Consider the following 22,657-nt stretch of genomic DNA (forward strand, 5'->3'; position numbering starts at 1 on the left):
ATTTTCTCTAATCTACTGGAATTATTCTCTTAGGGGAAGAAAAGTTATTTGTTATCGGTACCAGATGGATGGCGAAATTTAAGGAGTTCTCAGAGTAGAGGCTTGCCTAGGACAGAGTAAAAAGTGTATTTCCAGCCAGATACTGTCCTTAGTATGTCTACACGCCACCAACAGTCAGGAGACAAGCCAGTGGCAGCGCTGACTGGGGACCTCACCATCCTTGTCAGTCATAGGTGGGTCGTTAGGAAAGAAAGAAAGAGAGAGAGAGAGAGAGAGAGAGAGAGAGAGAGAGAGAGAGAGAGAGAGAGAAAGAAAGAAAGAAAGAAAGAAAGAAAGAAAGAAAGAAAGAAAGAAAGAAAGAAAGAAGAAAGAAAACCAGGTAGGCTAAAGATCATGCTTTTTAAACATTTAGAACTAAGAATGAGAAACACCCAAGGTAGCAAAGTTCCATAAAAATGAGACGCACTTCCTCAGAGATAAGATGCTTCGGCTGCCTTCCTTCCTGCTAGGACGACAGGGAGGAATGGCAGTGAGTGGGTACAGGACAACCAGAAGAACCAGCTATAAAACTGCAATGGTTGTTGCTAAAGTCAGAGAATCTCCCAGAAATCTGCCTGGAAATACACACAGCACCTTCCCCCCCTCTCCCTCCCTTTCTCCCTCCCCCCTCCCTCCCTTCCTCTCTCCTCCGTCCCTCCCTCCCCCCTCTCGATGGATTAATCCACCCTTGAATTAATGGATTAACTGGTTATCTTTTATAAAGTGAGTTCTCTGGCATACTTTCTCTGTTTTACCATGAAGTGACCTAATTCATGTCTTTACACAGGAAGGCTTTCTACCTACACCAGAGCCAGGCTACTGAAATGCAAGGCCTTCAGAACAAGGAGTTACGTATTCTTCTGTTCTAAATTTTCCAGTCTGTGATATTTACAAGCACAGAAAATGGACCAAGATCTCACACAGTATAGATGAAGATCTTAAGGGTCTCAGGTGAAAGGATGAGTCTGTCGCCATTTACCAAAACTTCTTCAAAGGCCTTCAGCTAGTATAATGAGGGTTCCAAGTGAAGAAAGAGGCACACAAGATAAGCCCCCCAAATAAGGGAAGGATGAACCTTCCAGAACCAGAAGATTATGAGTATATACCTCTATACCAAGCTCCATGATGCTTTACAATGTATCGTTTCAGATAGCAAGTGCACTGTAGTTGGCTGCAAATGCAGGCAAGACAAAACCAAGGGGAAAAGGTACTTTTTTGCATAAAGTTGATGAACAAGACTAAAAAGAGAGAAAGACTCTCATGATCTAAAATGTGGCAGCCGAGCTGTACAACAGAAAAGGGCTGACTATCCTTCAAAAAGCTTCTAGCTGTCCTGTGAGGCATAAAAATATTACTAGAGTCTGTCTGCTGCTAAGTCCTCATGTCAGCACCAAGAAATTGCTGAACCCATGGTCAACTCATGTGAATCCAGAGAACATTTCTTCACACAACTGATTTTTGGTTTTGGGTGGTGGTGGTGGTGGCGGTGGTGGTGGTGGTGAGACAGGTCTTGAATTATCAGTATAACTGTACCTGTGGGTGACTTTGAACTCTTGAACCTCCTGCTTTAATCTCCCAAAACCAGAGGATTGTGGGTTTGTACCTCTATAACAAGCTCCAAGCTGTTTCAAAACATCGTTTGAAAGCTTCAAATGTAAAGATAGTATATTTTGATCTAATCTGCCCTCTCTCCTCCCTTCCAAATTCTCCCATAGCTCAACAGCCGAGTTGCCCACCCACCCTCGTGGGTACTTTTTTAAACCCAGTGAGTCTGCTTGGTATTGCCAGCACGTGCGTGCCCCTGGGTCTAATCCATGGGAACATGGGCAGCCTATCAGGAGCTGCATTGCTGGAAAGAACTGAATCTGTTGCCCTCAGAAGCCATAAATTGATAACAGTTTCTTGGTTAGGGGTGGGATTCCATGAGCTTTTTCCCCATCCAGGCTGTAATTTGATCTTATGCAAATACTGTGCATGTGGCCAAATAGGCTCTGTGAGTCCTTGTGTGCAATAGCCCTGTTGTGCCCAGAAAACACCAGTGTGCAACATTCCCTCACCAACTCTTGCTCTTCCAATCTTTCCGCCCCCTCTTCTGCAAAGATTCCTGAACCCTGGGGAAAGCTGGGAGAGAGGGAGGGAGGAAAGGATAGAGAGAGGGAGGGAGGGAGGGAGGAGGTATGGGGGATGGGAGAGAGGAACTGAGGGAGGCAAGAAGGCAGGGAAGTAGGAAAAGAGAGATAAAGGAAGAAAGCGGATTGAATAACACATTTACCTCTGAGTAGCTTGTTCCCTGCCCATTGACAAACTATAGGTTTCTGTCTTCCCGGACTGGAACCAAGAGCAGCAGAGTCTCTGAATACAGAGATAAACATTTGGGGCAGTTATGAAATCTTCAGGTAGATGGTTTGTTGCCATTGCCCTCTGATATGCCCATGAGAGGCTCAAATCAATGAGTTCTCATCTTTGAAGCCCCCAAGACTGGGAGACAGCAAACAAACAAAGCCCTTTCTCTTTGCATGTTAATTGTCTTGGGTATTTTATTATAAGGATGTGAAGGTGACTAATTCTCTTGTTGCCCCTTCCTTTCTTACATTCTATGGGAACTTATCATTGTTTCTCTGTGATACTACTCCACTGTGCAGAAATCACTCACAAAGAACATTCAGTTATGTATGTCAACATTTATAGAGAAACACTTTTCTTATGGAATCCCGGTGAATTTCTCCACCATCATCCTCATCCTCAAGAATTTCTTCAGTGAGTTATGACCCACTTAGCCACATAGGACCCATCCTACCAACAGCACCATAACTGGTTCCTTATCTGTAAGGGCGAAACTTCAAAGAAACACATTCCAAGAGCACATTCCAGACAATGGCCTCTTCATCAAAGGCCACATATACACATAGAGACAGAGAACAGGCACACACACACACACACACACACACACACACACACACACACATACAGGCATACCACATATACATACATACACACTTACACATATACACACATAGAACATATGCACAGATACAAACAGACACACACACACACACACACACCCACCCCAAGAGTAATAACTCTCAAACTTTCAGCAACAATAATAATTGGTAATTGAGGGGATAGAGGCCACCAGAATGAGGCCCTCTGAAACAACCAAGAGAGGTGCTTATGAGCTCACAGAGACTGAAGCAATCACAGGGTGTTGTGAGGAGCCATTTTATTGTTGTATAAGATTTCTGTGTATGAGAGCAGTGTGTCAGCATCTATGTCTGTTTCTTGTGCTTTGAGAGGAGAGTGTTTTTCTTCATTGACTGTTTTGTCCTAATCTACTCTGACTGTTCTGATTTTGTCTTATTTTATTACTATTTTATTTTTAGATGTCTGTTTGTATTCTAATGAGAGAGAGAGAGAGAGACAGAGAGATTGAGAGATTGAGTTGGGTGTGTGGGGCATTGGGAAGGATAAGATGAGGGAGTTAGGTAGTGAAAACCATAATCAGAATATGTTGTATAAAAAACTTAATTTCAATTAAATATTGAAATAAAAATAGTAATAATTATAATTACTAACTACTAAATCATTCATGGGGGAGGGCTGGGGTTTTTGGTACTTGCTTCCACAGACAGGAAGATGTATAGAATCTGAAAACATATTTGTCTCAATTGTCCCTCAAACTTTAGAAATGGAAGTTGAGAACCAAGAGAGCTTATGCATTTCCAAAGTTTCTTTACTAGTGGCTAGTTTTTAGTTAGAAGCATCTAGAAAGCAACAGAATTGATTCAGACACTGGCCAAGCCATAGGGCTCCTCTGCATCCAACGTGCTGTGCCACCCTTGTGTCTATGCTAAAGTTATTTAAACTTTCACAAAACTATTGGAAAAGATAGAATATCCATAATTTTAGTGACATCTTGAAATATTCTGTAGAGAGGAAAATGGCATACTATGGTCAGTAAATGATAAGAAACTGGCTTTGAAAATAGTAAATGCTGAGGGGCTTTCTCAGTTGATGCTAGTTAGTAAGATGACAGACATTAGTAAAGTCAACTTCTGCAAACAAATTCTCAAACTTCAAAATAAACAGAGGTATCTCTTTCAAATTCCTGTATCACACTGAATGGTATTCCTGAGTGATTAGCCACTCACCTGTGTTGACCCAGGAGAAGGGAAACAGCCAGAAGGACCACATGTCACAGGAGAAGTCTTGAAGGGAGAGAGATTGCTGTGTGAGCTGGGCCATGCCTCAGGAAAGTGTGGAAAGTGCATGTGTGAGACTCCTCGTTCTAGAAATTTGGTTTCAGCAGGGCTAGGACAGCACCCAGGAATCTGCATTTGATGTTCTGCTGGGCCACATGGCAGTAGCATGGTCTAGGTCGGTCCTTGGACACGTCCCTGGCTATCACTCGGTGACATAGCCACACTCAATGAAAAGTGACTGGAAAACACAGTCTACCTGAGGAGGAAGTGGGTTTGATGACTGGCTACTGTCTCTGCCAGATGCTCTATCTTTAATCACCAATTTGTCTAGGCAACCAAAGAGCCAGAAAATCAAGAGGTCAATGTATGAATTCCTGTTCCCTCCTCTAGCCAGTCTTCTACCTTCAGTAAGATTTGCCAGTCAAGGAATCGGCCAGCTAAGAAAAACATCAATGGCTGTATTTTGAAACTCTGTCACTGTATGGAAAGGCTGGAGCAAAGTGACAAAAGAAAAGGAAAGGCTAAGAAATACACAGGTACTTTCATATACAGGACCACAATACTAGCCAAGGAAATGACACTGTATTTCAGGACATAGCCAAACCTTCTCTTGCAAATGGAGCCGCTAATGGCTCCTTAACTTCTGATGCAGTGTTAGTGCTCTGAGCACACTTATCTCCAGCCTGCATTTAATGCACATGACTCCCCAACCTTAAGGTTTTACTTACATTTTTAAAGATGCTCCTGAGAGCCCTTACTCTGGCCCCATTTAGACACTGGTCATGGGATAACAATGCTCTGTAATGAAAGTAATTGCTTCAAACAGTCACAGCCCTCTGGGGCCTCTCTCGTACCTAAGAGTGTGTCTCCAGGACTGGAGGGACACAGAGAGGTCAATTAGTCTGTTCTGTCCTTCAGACTGGAATGTACTTAAGAGACAACCCAAAGAAATAGAATCCAAACTCCAGTCAGTAACCTTTTACCATTTCCATCTTCTCTTCCTAGTCAAGAACTCTGCCTTGGTTTACCGCTCTTCCTGATTTTTCCTCTCATTTTTTTTAAGCATGGGAAAACAAATCATATTTTGTCCAACCATATTCTAAGTACAGGAACATTTCAAAAACATAGACCAGCAATACGTAAATTAACTTAGTAAACACCACACACTATGAACACTCAGCACTGAGGTCATGGTGAACATATGGGAATTTCTCGGCAGAAAAATGGAAAATTGGGAGAGGACCAGGCAGAGCACTCAGAAAACAGCCCTCCGGTTGGTTCAGGGGAGTAGGAACTCTGGCATAGGGACTCAGTATCTGCCCAGAAAGCCCTTGCATGCTAACCAAACGCTCAGGTCATTTGCCTCCTGGAACCGTAGAGATCCAGGGACACAGGCCTGATAAGACTACGCTGTGAGTAGCCAAAGCGCAGAGAAAGCTAGGCAGAGCACGTAGAAAACTCAGCCCTTCAGTTCAGTGGAGCCAGAACTCTGGCATAGGGAATCCGAATCCGCCTGAAAAGACCTGGCCCAAAGTGTAGACACATAGGCCCACAGTAAGGCATAAGCCCTTGTCAGTGGGAGCCGGGTTTGCCCATGAAAGGCAGTGCTTGAAGTTCAACTCTACGGACACTCTTACATTTAGACTAGAGAGGAGTCTGACACATAGGCCCAGGAAGAGCACATCGGGAGTCCTCAGAGAGCAGAAAGTACTGTGCATCTGTAGTGTCATAGAGAGCCAGGTCCCTGCCAGTAGTACTCAGGACCTGTGGGCACAGGACTGAGCTACCGAAGAGCCTCACAAGAGCTCCAACATCTGAGCCCACAAAGACAGAGCTGAGTCACTGCTAACAAAACTCACTGCTTGCCCACCAAAAGTCAAACACTCAGAATCAGTTTTCTTCCTGAAACCTCAGGCCCTCAGGTCCACGGGAAAGACGGGTACCAACCACTGACTAGACAACATTTAATCACAGACAACAAGATGGCAAGAGGAAAGCAAAAGAACTTAAGCAATGGAAACCAAGACAACCTGGCAACTCAGAACCCAGCTCTCCCATCACAGCAAGCAGTGAAATGTCAAACAATCCAGAAAAAGAAGACTCAGACCTGAAATCGTACCTCAGGATGAGGATGGAGATCTTTGAGAAGAGCATGAATAAGTCCCTTAAACAAGTACAGGAGGGCAAAAAAACAAATAGAAGCTTTTAAAGTGGAAACAAAAAAAAAAAAAAAAAAAACACTCAAAGAAATCAAAGAACTACAGGAAACCACAACCAAAGAGATGTAGAAATTGAAAATGGAAATAGAAACAATAAAGAAAACACTAAACGAGACAATGCTGGAGGTAGGAAAAAAATCAGGAGTCACAGATGCAAGCATCTTCAAAAGACTACAAGGGATGGAAGAGAGAATCTCAGGGGCTAAAGACAACATTGAAAACATAGACAAAACAGTCATCAGAAAAGATGCAAAAACCAAAAAGCTCCTAACCCAAAATGTCTAGGAGATCCAGGACACAATGAGAAGACCAAATCTAAGTAAAATAGGAATAGAAGAGGGCGAAGAATATCAACTAAGAGGCACAGTAAATATCTTCAACAAAATCATAGAAGAAAACTTCCCTACCCTTAAGAATTAGATGACCATGAATATAACAGAAACCTACAGAACTCCATGTAGAGTGGACTAGAAAAGAAATTCTTCCCGACACATAATAGTCAAAACACCAAGTACCCAAAGCAAAGAAAGAATACTAAAAGCAGTAAGGGAAAAAGGTCAGGTAACATATAAAGGCAGACCAATCAGAATTACCCCTGACTTCTCAATAAAGACTATGAAAGCTAGAAGATCCTGAACAGACATGCAGACACTAAGAGAGCACAAGTGCCAGCCCAAGCTGCTATACCCAGCAAAACTATCAATCACCATAGATACAGAGACCAAGATATTCCAGGACAAAACTAAATTTACACAATATCTGACTACAAATCCAGCCCTACAAAGAATAATAGGTGGAAAACCCAATACAAGGACGGAAACTACATCCTAGTAAAAACAAGAAAATAGCTAAGCAAGAAAACCAAAAGAAGAAAGATACACAGACACAATTTTACCTCTAAAACAGCATAGTGCTGAAAGTCCTGGCCAGAGCAAAAGGAAATCAAAGGGATACAAATCAGAAAGGAAGAAGTAAAAATATCACTATTTGCAGATGACATGATAGTATACTTATCTGACCCCAAAAATTCCACCAGAGAACTTTTACAGCTGATAAACAAGTTCAGCAAAGTGGCTGTATATAAAATTAACTCAAACAACTCAGTAGCCTTCCTATATTCAAAGGACAAACATGCAGAGAAAGAAATTAGGGAAAAGATACTCTTCACAATAGTGACAAAAAAAAAAAAAAAAGAAAAGAAAAGAAATACCTTGGTGTGACTCTAACTAAGCAAGTGAAGGACCTGTATAAAAGAACTTCAACATTCTGATGTGGGAATTTTAGGGAGACACGGTCAGCAGGAACACCATTTAGTGGCTGAGAATGTTACTGGAATGGTACGTCTACAAGACCATGTTTAGGACTCCTGGAACACCAGAAGCTGGAATAAGCAAGAAAGGATCCTAACCTAGAGCTGCCAGGGATGCGTAGTGGAAACTCTGGCATAAGACTTCTGACTTCCGAAACTGAGAGAATAAATTTCTATAGTTTTAGGCCAAAAAAAAAAAAAAAAGAAAGAAAGAAAAAGAAAAAAAAAGAAAGAAAGAAAAAAAGAAAGAAAGAAAGAAAGAAAAAGAAAAAAGAAAAATGGAAAATTGGTACTGGTAACAGCAAGCCACTGTTTTAAAGTAATATATCTTGACAAGGAATGTAGTTCACGGTTCCCCTTTACAAGGAGCCTCATAATAAACGAAGCAGGCAATAGTGAAATTGGACCTTCTTTTAGGAGCTACCAAAACTTGATTTGCTAGGAAAAAGATGAGGGGGGGGATATGGTCCATGGAGGTCCGGTGAGGCATGGGGAGCAAGGGGAATGACTCTGGGGAACTTATGTTGGGAACCCCTTCCCCCTGAGTGACCAGCCACACATCTGTATTATACAGAATAGTTTATTCAGGGCGTAGGGAGGGAAGGTAAGGGGGTAGTAGAGGCTGAGAGAGAGAAGAGAGAAGAGGAGTAGAGAAGTGGAGGCCAGTCATGAGCACATGAAGAGAGGGGGGAGAAGGGAATGGGGCCGGGGGCAAGGAGAGAAGCAAGAGTGGGAGAGCAAAGAGCAGGAACACAAGAGGCTGAGGGAGAGGAGGGGGTAATTAGTGTCAGGTAACTGTGGGGCAGAGCATACCTGGCTGTTGCCAGGTAACTGTGGGGTGGGGTTTACAGAATCCCAACAGGACTACCTAGAGATGTGAGGCTCATTTGATCAGCTGACCACCAGCACAGGTAGTTAGAAAGCCTACACTCACCTGGAGCAACAGCATCCAGGCTTTGAGCACCATCTTTGGAGGAGTGCCAAGCTAGATCCTGTATCAAACACTAACAAAGGCAGGACTGTTTCTGCCCCTTAGGGAACTCAGAGACAACGGGATCCACTTAGGGAATGAAATTAACTAGTCCCAGTGTGCTAGGTCCCATTGCTTGAAACTGGCTGTGCTAAGCGCACTGCTAATAACAGTAGAACTGCATCTCAGATCACTGAGGAAGTGGCGGGAGTCCTCAGCCATGTCTACCTAGAATGAGGAAGATGGTGTCACACGTTGCCCAATCTTTTTTCTACCCCAATCTAGTATTTCCATTGAACATTAAGGACTTTAGAAGAAACCACAAAAGGCTCAATTAGGCCGTGGGTCAGGCTTTAGAGGCCTTTGTAACATCCTAGAGGAAAAGCAGACATTTTTGCTACTTTTCTATCTTCTCCAAAACAAAAAACAAAGTGCATGCACACACTCATACACAAGCACACACACCTGAGCTGAGTAGGATCTGGCCTTTCCCCAGGTATATCTCAGGTGCTGATTCCAGAAAAATAAAACAACACTCACAGCTGGAATCACAGGAGCAAACCTTCTCAGTATCCAACACAGGGTTCGTTTTCTCTCATTTTCCCCTTGTTTTCTCGCTCTGACTTTATTCCCACAGAAGCCCTTGAAGCTCTGCCTCAAAAAATGTGACCCAAGAGTGAACAAATCCATCTTTCTTGAGACTGCCTAACATTTCATTAGGAGCTTTAAGAAGCCAGAATATGGAAGTGGAGAAAATGAAGGGAGAGAGGGAGGATACAGAGTTGGGGTCCTTAGCACACAGGTAAATCTCAGCCAAAAAGCTGAGCCCTGGAACATTCACCCACAGGCAGATGCTCACACTTCCATTACCGCCCTAGGAGTTATCACAATGACTGTCACCACCTCCCAACCCTTGAGTTTCTGCTCTTAGACACACACCCAACTCCAGCTGTGATGCAGGCTTGACTAAGCTCTGGTAAAGGATCTTGCTTTTGTCTTTCCCCAACAGTCACTAAATTATGTAAAGATGCTTTTTGGTTTTGTTTTTGTTTTATGGAGCCATTACCCCACCCCATAGAAAAACACGCACAGAGAAATATTCTTACAAAAGTCTATACCCTGGGACTGTATTCTATTTTGTTTGGTAAGTAAAGTTCAGATTCCAAGAGGCCTAAACAAATGAAGAATATCACAATCAATTAGCAATGTCTGTCATGGATGTAAGAGTCCACTCTCATTACTCATGAATGTATTGAACAGCCCTAACTTTACTTGCACAATAACTAAATGCTGATCTAAAGCCAGCAAAGGGGAGAGGGTGCTATTCTTTGCTGGTTGACTAGGAAAAGCATTTACCTAATATATAAAAGCAACATGGTACAGAAGTCAGTCAAGGGCCTAGACCAACAATTAGCCTACTTTCTGATTGCCTGAAAGCCTTTTCCACTGCTTCTATTCCACACAAGGCACATCCTCTCTAACAGAACTAAAGCCATTCATAGGCATTAAGCTCATCCTTGTGCATAAACCCCTGGAAACCCCTGCTGTGAGCACTATCTTCAGCACAATCAGGCCCAAACCACTGCTACCAAGAATTGGGAGTCGCACGTTGCAGAGACACATGGAATCTATCATAAGCATATTTCTTCCTAAGTTATTATATACGGCCAAACCTGATTATAATTTTGTAAATTGAAAAACAAGTGAGACGCTTCCCTGTCTATAAATATCAAAGAATTTAAATGTCAGAGTTCTAAAAATGAATATAAAATAAACAAGGATGCTATGATGCTCTGGGATCTCACAAAGTAGGAAGTAGAAGGAAATGTTGGCCTTTCTTACCATGTTCTATGCAACGAAATCCAAAAGACCACCACAAATGAGGTGAAAACATCAGTAGTGAGAGAAATATAAAAATTTAACTTCTGTGTCATTAAAAGTTTTGAGATAACAGGGGAGGATATAGAAACAAGAAGAAATGTTTTCAGTTTCTCTGACAGATCTCAAAACCTCATTGACCGTCATTAAGATTCTTCTAAGAAGTTTATGGGTTCTGTGATATTAGGAAGTTTTTCCATCTAATCCACATGATGGAAGATGCTCTACACACAAGATGATGGACAATCAGATACAAGATCATAGAAGTCTGCCTGCCTACAGGTATCGGGTAATTAGTAAATGAGTTTCTGGGGTGACATCATTAGAGACTTTAGACATAAGGCAAGTAAGATCGGAGTCAGGACTTTAAGACCAACAAGAAGGAGTCAGAAAAGGCTTGTGTGAAGTCATATAGAAGAACTCATTAATAAATGCTTCTCATTCAAATACCATATGAAATGTTTGTACTGTGACTTTGTCGTCTAAGTACATTCCTCAGAAAATATATGCAGTTCTTAACAGTGGTAATGAGCGTGTGACCTTCTTTAGCAAAAGTCTTTCCAAATGTGGTTAGTTAAAGTGCTTCTCCTAGGTTCTCGGCGTCCCTGATTCCAACTTCTGGTATCCCAACAACAGAAAGAAGAGAGAAATTTGTAACTCGGAGATGCAAAGAGCAAAATAATATGAAGACAAAGTCAGAGCTTGGAGTTACACTACCCCATGCAGAACAAATGTCAGGAGCTACTAGAAACTTCAAGAGACAAGAAGGATCCCCTTCTTTGGGGGAGTATGATCCTGCCAACACATGGGCTTTTACTTGTAGCTTCCAGAACTATAAGAGAATAAATGCCTATTGTATTGTCTTAAGCCACTAACTCTGTTGGGAGGTTTTTAATAGATCTAGGAGAATAATGTATGATCTGATTTAAGAGAACTATTTTGTTGCCCTAAGTCCTTAAATGTCCCATCCTAAAACACCTTATTTCTTACACCTTTAAATAAGCATCTTATTTCTATATGGAAATCTCCTGGTTTAATGTGCCTAGCAGAAGAGGTGGTTTGGGGGGTGTTCTACAGCAGTGATCACATGAAACTAAGTGTCTTGGCATGCTACCTTCTGCCCAAGGGTTGGTGAATGACTGTGCTCCCAAGGTAAGGATATCTGGCACTCCATAAATGTGCCAACAACACTATAGTGTGCTTATCTACAGCTGTGAAGAAGGAATACATAGACACTCACCCCAGAACCACCCGCCTTAACCCAGAAATTTTCGTTACCCTACGACTTCTACTCACTGCCTGCCAGCAAACACTAGTCAGACAGCCTCACTTCACGTGGAAATAGAGGAATAATTTGCATTACAGTGACTACAGCACTTGTGACTGCTCACAGTTAAAAACAAAACAAAAACCAAAAAAACAACAAAACATTTTTAAATTATTTAAGATACATTCCAGATATATCACTATTGGCATTCTGGGACAGATAAGTCCTCACTCCTGCTTCCAGCTACGCTACACTTAGATTGTCTGAGAATCTGAGAATTCTTATTAGCAGCAGAGCTGAGACCATGAAAGGAAATGTTATCACCATGTCTGTGTGCATGTGTATGCATATGTGTCTATGTATGTATTTGTTCAAGTGTGTATGTGCAGATGTGTGCATGTGTGTACATGCATATATATATATATATATATATATATATATATATATATATATATATGCATGAGTCTATGTGTACATGTGTGTACAAGTGTGTGTATATCTATATGGGTTCCGGTGGATCCTAGGGGATCCTGAATTTAGGTCCTTATATTTGCACAAGTGTTTTACCCATGAAGCGTCTTTGCAGCCTTGAACAACAAAAAAAAATGTATGCCAAACCTTTATTACAAGGTTTCCTGAATCAACTTCTGACCACTGAGGAATCACAGAAACAAGAAGAATCTTCCATGTTCCAGAAGATACAACCCCATGGCTCCTCTGGATAAGACACTGTCATCAGTTTAAGGCAGTGACTTCAGATGAGCCCTCCCAAGCATGTGGGGAAGCCTTGCCTCGCAAAGGGCTCATTCATCCGGTCCAGAGCTTTTATCCTCTTCCAGATCATCATTTTTCATCAATGCTTAAGAGCCCAAATGCAATCCACGCTTACTTCCCCTCATTTTGAAACAACAAAATCTGGACCCCAATAATTACCACTGAGTATGAAATAGAAAGAAGTAAACACTCTTCAGATTGTGATCTGCTGCAATTTCCAGCTGAGGCAAACAAGCTCTGCAAACACAAACGTTTGCAGAAAATTCTTCCTGTGCTAGTAGAAACTCTTAAATTGAGCCAGGTGGTTCTGGTGTGACTCCAGCACGGCAGCTTGCTATTCCCTTAAGGGCACGCTCCCTTCCAGCTCCTTAACTGTTATTTTTGTCTACAAATTAATAGGCACCGTTAACGTGGAGTTGGGATTTAACCGGTGGATGGGGAATTGGGACCGGAGAGACTGCTGTGCAAAGGAGAGGAGCTGGGTTCCTCCCTGGAGCCCTGTCAGGGCCCCGAAATGAGGCCTTAAGGTGAGAAAGAAATGCCTTACCTTGCAAGGGAATTAGCCTGAAGGAAGAGCAAAGGAGAACTCATTTAACTCTCAGTGAGCCATCCAAAAGTAGAGGAACTTATTAGAAGAAATGTCATGTCCTGTCACCAACCTTGCACTGTGCTGTCACACACTTAAAATGGGGGATCTGGTGGCCTCCACTTACAATCCTCACTGAATGGCACTGTTGGACATCACCAAAAACAAGGTCCCAAATACAGCTTCATGAAGTGGGAACAGCCAGATTTTCCCCACAAAAGGACTTCCTTAGCTAGTTGGTCAAAGACAAGCCTGAGTGTAGAGTTTACCAGCAGGTAAACGTTTGGTCAGAGTTTACAAAAATGACTGTTGATGCTAAGAGTTCTGAACTGTCCTAGAAGACATCCTTAGTCCATGCTGACTTCATGAAGGTAAATGTGTGTTATTATTCCTCCTTAGCAGATTCTGTGTTTAATAAATTTAAATTGGCCATATTACTCTATCAATAAGTGATTAACTAACCACCCTCATATAAAAGCAATAGACCAATTTGCTCAATGAAGTACTTTCTCTTCAGTCTCATTTTATGAGGTCTGGATATTAATGTCACATCTAGCCTGGCTAAAACCTACATTAGATCTTCAGCCATTATGATAGGCCAGAGCAAACACTTAAAATACATGGGGACGGTTGCTACATGCTTGCTACACACATGAGGACCCAACTTTTATTATGTCACATTAAAATGTCAAATGGTGAGCACCCCAACACTGGAAAGACAGAAGCAGGCAGAGCCTGGGACTCCCTGGCTAGTCATCCTAGCCTGCCCCACCTCAGGGCCCACTAGAAATCTAAAAGGAAAGAAAGGTAAACAGCCCCTAAGTAACAATACCTAAGTTGTTGGCCTACACACAAAAACACACACTATCTTCTTTGAAAATAGAGGTTAAGAAATGGGGGGTGGGGACAAGTAGGTATAAAAAGTGGAAGGGGGCTCTTCTTTTCTCATCTTCCAGTCTGGAGTAATCAGAGAGAGAGAGAGAGAGAGAGAGAGAGAGAGAGAGAGAGAGAGAGAGAGAGAGAGAGAGAGAGAGAAGAGAGAGAGAGAGAGAGAGAGAGAATGAGGCATGAGCTAAGCCAGCCAGGAATCACTCTCTTGAGAATCAGAACCTGCCAACATTTGCACCTAAGTCTGACCACACCTAAAAGCCAGATCTTCTACACTGTCCAGATCTTGAGGTCTATAAGTTGTCTCTCTTCTTTATCATTTGTTTAGTTGAATTTTTGTTATCTCATACTGAAATGATAAAGATTTACATACTTATATGTCTAACAATCTTGGTGGTAAATTTGAAAAAAAAAAGGTTCTTTACACAAGAAATGCTGGTTAAAATAATGCCTGTAGTGGTACTTGGAACAGGCAATGGTTATCATGAGTTAAATAACCTGCCACCCTGTAAGTTTTCAGGAAATTAAAGCTTGACGAGTTATTATGGTTCTATGGGAAAAGGAAGTGAGGTTACCCAAGGTCCTGTTTTTAATTCCAGCTGTTAAGTACAAAAGGGGACCGGTTACTACACTGACATGCATCTTCTTGTCGAAGATTTTGAGCCCTTGAAACCTCCACCCACCACCCTCGTGTCTGGCTTTATTGTTGGGAATACCTGAAGCTTTGGATTCTGAATTCGAAGCTTTTCAGAGCCAAGACCTGTCAGGGCAATCTCAGCTACACAAAGTACAAAGACTGTCAGAGATGCTTCTATAAATTACCCATAGCCGTGATGAGAAGAAGGAGGCACAAAGGAACTGTGCTCCTCTCGGCCTTGCGATGATGATATTTCAAACCAAAACCAAGAAGTCGGGGAAACACTTTGTACTATAAACAATGGGAAGATTGGAAGAGCTGAGTCCTGTGTTCTAATATGGAATGACTAACCCAGAGATGGCAACAGAGTCTTAAAGATCCAGAACATCCTCCCTCAGTTCACAATTGTATATATTTCCGTAAACATAGAAAAATGCGTCTTTAGGTTTAAAACACAAAATTCTCATCTCTTGTATGATCTATGTATCTCAAAAGCTGAAACATAAACTAATACGTGAAAACTCTCAGCCATTTTGAAAAATATCCCAATTTTTTGATGTTATATGTTAGAAAAGAAGTATATAATTCAAATAAGTAATTTTACAAACACAGAAAATGACACAAGCAAAAAATAGAGACCTGTAAAGATACTTTCCAGTAATAAACAAATGTGACGCATACAGATAAATCAACTGACATTGTCATTCTATGAAGGGTTCCCTGTTTTCTCCCCATTCCCTTCTCTAAATATGGGATAAAATGACCCATATTACAGATATCCAAAGGACAGCATAAAGTTTCACATTTGTTCTTTATAGCATCTTGGAAAAGAAAAGAAAGTTTCAATGGTCAGATGGTTTTTGTTGGAAAGTGATCCTCATACTGTTAGCCTTCACTATCTTTACATAAAGCTCAGTAATATCTTGAGTATTCACAAATTACTAAAGCTAAATCAGAAAGTCTATTTAAAAACCTAATAATATGTCCTCCATTTGCTTTTTCTTTTTTCCTAATGTCTTAAGGAGGGATGAGATGATATTGTTTTGAAGTCTTTCTCTGTTATTAATCTAAGTGCTAAGGTATCAATTTCCTGGTAAGCATTGAACACATTGCTTCCCCAAATCTCGAAGTGTCTCTTGTAGTTTTCATCCATCTCCAAGTATTTTGTAATCTTCCTTGGAACTTTTTTTCTTTGACCTATTAATTATTTAGGGGTGTGTTGTTTAATTTTCATGCATCTCTGAGCCTCAAAATTTTTCCTTCTGTAAATGATTTCTAGTTCCATTACACTGTGATTTATGATGAGAGAATGTACTTTCTATGGTTTCAATCTTTTTACATTCATGAGGCTTGTTTTACAGCCTAATACATAGTCTATTATACAGACAGCTCCATGTATCCTTGACATAAATGTGTACTCCGCTATTGCTGAGCACAGCATTCGATAAATGTGCATTGGGTCAGTTTGATTTATACTGTTGCCCAAGTCTTCTATTTCCTTATTGATCTCAACCCTGGATGTTTTGCCCATTATTGAAAGTAGGTTATGAATGCCTTAACTGTTACTATTAGAGTGTCTGTTCCTTGCTTCAAGTCTGTCAATTTTATTCTATGTGTTTTAGGGAGCTCTGTTACGAGTTTCAGACGGGTTATCTTATTAAAACTTTTTGTTAGTACTACTAGTAGTATTTGTATGTGTTTGTGAGAGAGGGAGAGAGACAAAGAGATAGACAGTGGACATATGAAAACCACAGTGGGCATATGATGGTTGGAAGACAACTTTCTGGAATAGGCTATCTGTTTTCTCTATGGGTTACAAAATCGACCTCAGATCATGGAACTTGCTCAGCAAGCACTGTAACTCTTTAAGCCTCCACAATGACCTCAGATTGCCCTATGACTATAAAATGGCCTTCTCTGTCCCTAATAATAATGTTTGACTTACATTATATTTTATCTGATTATACAGATTCCTTGCCTTCTTTTAAGGACTGCATGCATAGTGTATCTTTTCTATCCTTTTACTTTCAATATATTTTTGTGTCTTTGAACCTGAAGTGGATCTATTATAGTACACACACACACACACACACACACACACACACACCAACATTTGCTTCTTTTACTTTGAAGCTATGGAAATGGGGCTGTAACAGGATTTCATGTAGCCTAGGCTGTCCTCAAACTTTCTTTGTAACTGAGGCTGGCTTTCAATACATAATCCTTCTAGCTCTACCTGCCAAGTGCCTGGATCACATATATGTGTCATTATCTCTGGCCCAATATTTGCTTTTTAATTGGAAAATATAATCCATTCACATTTAGTATAATTACTAATAAGGTAAGACTTATTTATGCTCTTTTCATGGGAGTATTGTCCATATATATTATTGTGTTTTATATATTCTTTTATCCTATCATTACCTTCTTTCACATCAAGTATAAATTTTCTTCTATTGCATCTTAATTGACATATTTCTTTTGCTATTAGTTATTTCCTCATTAGTTTTCATATGAATTATAATTGTTATTCAGTGTAGATTTATTACTGTGACCTTCCTTTATACTACTGTTACATCACTGGCATCTTTATCCATTACAGGTCCATAAATCTGCTTTTTTAATTCTTCTGGCCACTTCTCCAGAATCTTTCTTGAGTCTTAGAGGTGCCATACTCTCAGCCCTAATTACACAAACCTGTCTCCTTTAAGTCATGTCTTTAAGAAGAAGAAGAGGAGGAGGAGGAGGAGGAGGAGGAGGAGGAGGAGGAGGAGGAAAAAGAAGACTGCATTTAAACTGCCTTATATATTTTTCTCCTCTTCTTCAATGTTTCTTCAGCCTTAGTGTGATATCTACTCTTGGCCTTAAACAGAAGCTTAACTCCAATGGATGGTGGTGGATGCTTAGACTCACAACACTAAGCAAGATGATCTGTGCTTATCGGTGCCATCTGTTGCTTTGAATCTCTTAGGGTTTCTCTGGGATTTCCTCAAATTTTTGAATGTACTGACTAATATTTTTATTAAATATTAGTATTTGGCTTATAGACAAGCTGTTTAGCAATACATACCATAGTCTCTTAAGGTGTGTGTGTGTGTGTGTGTGTGTGTGTGTGTGTGTGTGTGTGTGTGTGTGTATTGGAACACATATCCAGTTTTTCTGCAGGCAATGTGTACCTCTTCATAGTTTTGAGTTTCTACCTCTCCAGAACCTCTACTTTAACAAGAGATGATAGTAACTTAGAATTTTCCAAGTTTTCCTAAGAATGCCTTCTGGACTCCTGGATATGTCCAAGTTATCCAAAGTCATCATCCTTTTATTTCTCATTTTTCTTTTTAAGTTTTCTGCCAGCCCCTTGTTAACTTGAAGACACCACCTCAAGCAGCTGAAATGTCAAATAATTGTCGCTGGTTTTCACCAAGAGCCTTGCAGGCAGGGTTAGTTATACACTGTGTATTCTGGTTTATTCAAGCAATGTTCTGAGGATGGTACATTTTTTCTGTAAACTGCCAGACAGGTCAGGTGCTGACAACTGTCAGGAAAAAAAAAAAAAAAAAAACACCAAACACAACCCATTTGCCTCCTCCATTACTTACTCAACTAACATGAGTGCAAGGTTGTAGCTGTACAAAACTATATCACAAAGCTAAGGAGGAATGGGATAAAAGGAGAGCAAGTAAAAACACCTCCAGACTTCAATATGCTTCTGTGATTCTCAGAATGAGCAAATGACTAGTGGAAGCTTTTTAACACAGCATAAGCTAATAGCTTAACCCCTAAATTCTACACCACACTCTTAGCATAGCTTGTGAAGGGGTAAAGCATAGAGAACCAAGAGGTGGTCACCATAGCACACAGAAGTCTTGACTTTGGCAGGGGATTTCTTGATCAATGCTATAAAAGAAAGTTGCCCTTCTATTAAAGCTCCTGCCCAGGAGTTTCAAGACTTCTCCGATTTTATTGGCAAAAAAATAAATCTCCTAGACTAGAAAAGTATAATTTATAACATAACTGGGAAGATAGAAGCACTGAGGTCTTTGTGAACATCCACAATGTGAACCTTATCATCTGATCTTTATTGTAATCATTCTTTAATTTGGCAAGAATGTGTGTTTGTGTGTGTGTGTGTGTGTGTGCCAATTTTCACAAATCTACTTAACAAAAAAAAGGGGTGGCTTGTTAGATAAAGTTCTAGTCATTCCTCAAGTTATTTCCTTAGAGAAATAAGGTAACATGAATTCCGGTGGGTGTGTTCTAGGTTTCCCTATTAGGCTTCCAAAAGGGTAACTTGGTGAATATCATATCCCACAATGCTTTTGGCTTACTCAAATATTTGAAGGCAGATATTGAGTATCAATAGTGACCTCTTTTTGCCAAAGATAATCAGTGGCCAGAACACACAGATATACTAATTACACTCAGTAAACATTTACTACTGAAAAGATCTAGTCCTGTAACCAAGATTTTTCACTTGACAAGTGCCAGGACAAGAAATTCGAGAAGAATTCATTCCAACTTCTACCCTAAAAACAGTACATAGACAAGTGGAAGGTCGTGACTGTATCATGTAATGAATTCAGTGCAGTCATTCATGGTCAAGCAGTCTCTCCCTTGAAACTGACTCTCCAGACCCACGAGAAGCTTTAGATTATATCCCATCACTCCTAACAGAAGTGGAGAGAAGTATTGCCTGGGTCAGATGACGAAATTGAGCATCTTCTAGATAGTTGCTCTCTAAACTTTCATGTGTAGCACAGATTTCTAGGAGGGGAAAGGAAAAAAAAAAAAAACTCTGATGAATCCAGATGTGTGGGAATATTGAAAATGCCCAGACACAGTTGGTAGAGCCTATGCTGTCAGAGTCTCTCTCACTTTCTCCCTGTTACAGAATGTTCTCTGACTGACATCCAATGTCTCTATATGTGACCTTAGCTAGTTAAGATCAAGAGTCTGCCTCTAAACCCACATTACTGCCATCCTTACATAATACTCTGTTCTAGTTGTCATAAGAAAGACCACAGATCTGGTAGCTTAAACATTGATCTTTACCCTCTTCCCATTTTGTACACTGTACATCCAAGATCATGGCATCTACAGACTCGGCTTCCTCTGAGGCTCGTCTCCTCTGAGTCCTAGGATAGCCTCCCCTCCATGTGGACACAGTAATGGTGCCTTTGTATTTCCAATTTTTTTTTTCATTTAAGGACACTTGTCTGGTTGGATTACATCCGATGACCTTGCTCTAATGTGATCATAATTCTACACTACAGGCCACATACTTGGTACAAAGACATTTAGGCACAAAAGCACAGGAAGATGCCTGTGTAAAGACAGAGGCAGGGAGCTCTTCATGTGGGAAAAGGCACAGAGCACCAGAGAATTCAGGAAGTCATGAGAAGTTGGGGAGGTAAGACACAGATTCTCTCCCAGGTCCCTCAGAAGGAACTATCTGCCAACACCTTGACTTTGGCCCTTCGGTTGGAAGAACTGTAAGAGACACACTCCTGAGCCTACTAGTCTGTGATCCTTTGTGAGCACAGCAGATTGATACACACATGCTTCCTGGGGTCTAACGAACTTAGTGTTGTCACCTTAGAGCATCTGGCACAAGAGTCTGTGTTGCCCGTTACTGTATTCCAGCTGAAAGGCTGGTGAGTTAATGCCTTTCTACTTAGGAGTGATGGAACAGTGTGTGGACAGTGAGACGCCTCCCTTCTGAGAAGTGATTACTTCTCATGGCAGAGTCCCCCATGGTATTAACAGTTGTTAATGATAATGAATGGCTTCCCATCACACTAACTGTCCACAGCCTTATCTTTCTTCCTCCCCACATTTCCTGTACCTTCTGAGTATCTCCTCCATCTTCCACCCACTCAATCTCATTCAATCCTTGTCTTGGGTTCTGTTCTGGAGGTCCTTAATTAAAGTTCTGTGTTGGGGAATAGATCCTGGATATGCCTTGAAGGTAGACTGCTTCAATGAGTCTAGGGTTTATCCCCAAGACCAATTTATAGCTCAAGCCTACACAACCATCTCCAGTATTTTGCTGAGATGTTCTTTCATATGATGTGCTTGGTCAACGTAAATGAAATGGCTGCTTAAAAAGAAGCTTCTAACTCATAATGAGACTTTTTGCATATGTAAACCTCATGAGGTTTATATTTTGCAAACAATTTCAATGCATGAAAAGTAAATCCTCTTTACACCGTGAGAAAGAATGCTTCCTGGCATGCTGAGAAGTCCACTTTTACTCTTCTTTCCACTTTTGCCTTGTTGACCAGGAAGCTCAAAAAAAAAAAAAATACATTATTTCATTGAGCTGTCATTTATCCCATTGAGTCTTATTATTCTTATTACTTTCATGCTCTTATATTTCATTTCAACCTGTATTTTCTTTTTCAGAGACTTGAGATAAAAGAAATAAGAAATTTGCTTAATCTCAGAGTATTAAAAAAGAAATTAATAAACTTCCCAAGGTTACTAGAGCCAAACAACTTCTTCACGTTCTCTATAACCAATGAATGATCTCTAAGTAAATGGTCTGAGGTGCACTATGTTGGCAAGGGAAGCCTGCATAGTAGGGACTCCCACTCTAAACAATGACTATTGACCTGGGTCATTTATTTACCCAGTGACATTCATTTGGTCTTGAAATTGGAATATACCTCATACTAAAAAGTACATCCAGGAAAGGGAAAGATTGACCGGGACAGCAGATCCCCTAGGAAGAGTCAGGCTGCACTGACAACTGGTGATTGTGTGTCACTGCACATGTTTCCCCTGAAAAACTGCTGTCAGAAAGACAAGGGTTCCTGTTTTCTATTCAGAGACCTGGGTGATGCTCTGCTTTACTGACTTTTACAGCAACATGCCTGGCCTCCGTTTCCTCATCTGTTAACACAGGGGCAACCATCTCTGCTCTCCTGCCTGCTTCTCTGAGCCCTGTGAAGCTAATTAGGCGTAGCTCACAACAGCTGGTGAGTGTCTCCAGCACAGCCTTGTGTAATAAGACATGGCACCTCCTAGAGCCGGAGGAGGAGGCTTTTCCCTTCCCATTGCTACATCACCTCTTCATTTTCTACCACGGCAGTTTTATCACACAATTCACAACTGGAGTGTGGGGGGGGGGTGGACACTTTCCTGTTTTATTTCCCTATAATCCAGAAACATACGGCCTGCGGATTTAACACAGAGAAAGCCAGAAGGGGCCAGGTAAAGTGTCACCAGGCTGAAGGAAAACAGCATGGGGGAAGTGCCACCCAAAACACCATTAAAGGAAAGAAGTAATTAGGCCAGGCTGCGTGGGACAAGCAGAGGGAGAAAGTAGGACACAAGCTGATGTAGACCTTTGTCACACATCCATCCTCAAGAATGGGGCCAAGAGGAAGGACCCCCTAACAATGAGCTAATCACTTCATCTTCCATGCCTACAATAGCCTTCCCTCTGTACTCTCGAGGTTCCAGGACCCACCCCACCCGAGGACGAGTCCCTTAGATAACATGGTGAAGAATTTGCACATCCTTCTTTATACTTTAAACCACCCCCAAATGTCTCGCCACATCTGACAATGTGAAGGAGTTTAGGGGATAATGACAAAGGAGAAAAATCCATGAATTAAATGTAGAGCTACTTAGTAAATGTAAATGCTCCATAGTCATTCAAATATTTTCAATTTGAGGACAGCTAAATCCAAAGACTCAGAACCCGCCGATATGAAGTCCTTACTTAACTTCTGCTCTATGACCTTCAAGGAAGCCCTCCCAACCCTGAATCTCCACCACTGTTGCAGGGAAGCCACTTCCTCTGGCCTTACCTGACCATTGTCCCTCGTGGGACAGAGCTTGCTGTAGTGAATCACAAAACTCGGTGTCAGTCAAATAAGCAGAAATA

This window comes from Micromys minutus (genome assembly GCF_963924665.1).
Source record: "Micromys minutus genome assembly, chromosome: 1".
NCBI classification, from domain to species: domain Eukaryota; kingdom Metazoa; phylum Chordata; class Mammalia; order Rodentia; family Muridae; genus Micromys; species Micromys minutus.